Here is a 1,902-nt window from a genome sequence, read left to right as displayed (position 1 = left end):
TTAGCTGTTGCCTATTGATTTCCACTTTCCTAAGTCACAGGAGGAGGATCTTTAAAACGCCCTCCCTCTCCCCAGTTCAGCAGGAGCCTAGATTTTGAACAGAGCTCATCCAATTTTAATTTCATGTGTCCATCAGTTTTGGCTTATTATTGTCATTTTAAAAAAGCAATTTTGGTCCAATACCCTTCTCCTCTTGTTTATTAGTCATGATCTCCCCACAGTCCTTGGGCAGTAGCAGTAGACCTTTGGGGTTGGACTAATTCAGTCTGTCTCCCTCCGATACCATTTTCTAAACAATTTTATGTAATTGTCTGAGTTGGACTTTTGCCACCCTGGACAACTTGAAATCCAGGCCTCTGCACAACATGGTGAAATAATCTCTGAAGAAGTAACGGAGAAATCCACAAAGATAGAGGAGGAGAGAGACACAGGGAGAAGAGGACAGATGGAGTACATCTTTCCCAGTCGGGGGGAATGTGTAACCAAGGCCTATATAGTATGGCACAACAGTGCTGGCTGGGCCACATATTTAGGGGAGTGGATGTGGAATTATCTATGGAAAAATTTGGATAAAAAAAATCAAAATAATGGAAATTCTGCTCTAAGCCAGAGGTAGATGAGTCTGCTACAGCCTGGGCGAACAGAACTGGATCTTTTAGCTCAGGTAGTAGGGGCTCATGCTTTAAGAACCAGAGGCCCCAGGTTCACTCCCTGCTGCCAATGACCCAGCCAGGGACTGAGCATTACACTTGTTCTATGCTATTGTAGCACCTTGAATGGTGCTTGTGTCAGACTTTACCCCACAACCAGGGTAGGGTTGCCAATTTTCTAATTGCAGAAAACCGAACACCCTTGCCCCACCCCTGTCCCACCCCTTCTCCGAGACCCCGCCCCCGCTCACTCCATCCCCCCCTCCCTCCGTCGCTCAATCTCCCCCACCCTTGCTCATTTTCACCCGGCTGGGGCAGGAGGTTGGGGTGTGGGAGGGGGTTAGTGCTCCAACGAGGGGTGTGGTCTCTGGGGTGGGGCTGAGGCCAACGGTTGGGGTGCAGGAGGGGGTGAGGGCTCTGGGCTGGTGGTGTGGGCTCCAGGATGGGACCAGAAATGAGGGGTTCAGGGTGCGGGAGGGGGCTCTGGGATGGGGTAGGAGGTTGGGGTGCGGGAGGGGGTGTGGGCTCTGAGATAGAGTTTGGGTGCAGGAGGGGGCTCAGAGGGTTGGGGTGCAGAAGGGGGTGAGGGCTCTGGACAGTGCTGACCTCAGGTGGCTCTGGGGAAGCAGCGACATGTCCCTCTGGCTCCTAGGTGGAGGCGCGGCCAGGGGGCTCCACGCACTGCCCCCACCCGCTGGCGCCGTCCCCACCACTCCCATTGGCTGTGGTTCCCAGCCAATGGGAGCTGCAGAGCCGGCACTCAGGGTTGGGGCAATGCACAGAGCCTTCCTGGCCGCCCCTCCACCTAGGAGCCAGAGATGCCAGCTGCTTCCCGGGAGCCATGTGGAGCCAGGCAGGGAGCCTGCTAGCCCTGCTGCACCACCAGCCAGACTTTTAACGGCCCATGACCGGAGCTGCCAGGGTCCCTTTTCGACCGGGTTTTCCGGCCAAAAACCAGACACCAGGCAACCCTAAACCAGGGTGGTGCTAAGTCAGAATATGAATGGGTGCTGTGGAAAGTGGTTGAGGACAGTTGATTACAGAGGCGGCGGCACTCTTCCCTGTAAGAAGGACTTACCTAGTCTATACCTAGACTTTAGTAAGGCATTTGATATGATCTCGCATGATATTCTTATCGATAAACTAGGCAAATACAATTTAGATGGGGCTACTATAAAGTGGGTGCATAACTGGCTGGATAACCATACTCAGAGAGTTGTTATTAATGGTTCCCAATCCTGCTGGAAAGGCA

This window comes from Terrapene carolina, unplaced genomic scaffold (genome assembly GCF_002925995.2).
Source record: "Terrapene carolina triunguis isolate 2854851 unplaced genomic scaffold, T_m_triunguis-2.0 Scaffold558, whole genome shotgun sequence".
Taxonomy (NCBI): domain Eukaryota; kingdom Metazoa; phylum Chordata; order Testudines; family Emydidae; genus Terrapene; species Terrapene triunguis.
The sequence above is the reverse complement of the archived record's forward strand: the minus strand, read 5'-3'. Positions refer to the sequence as shown.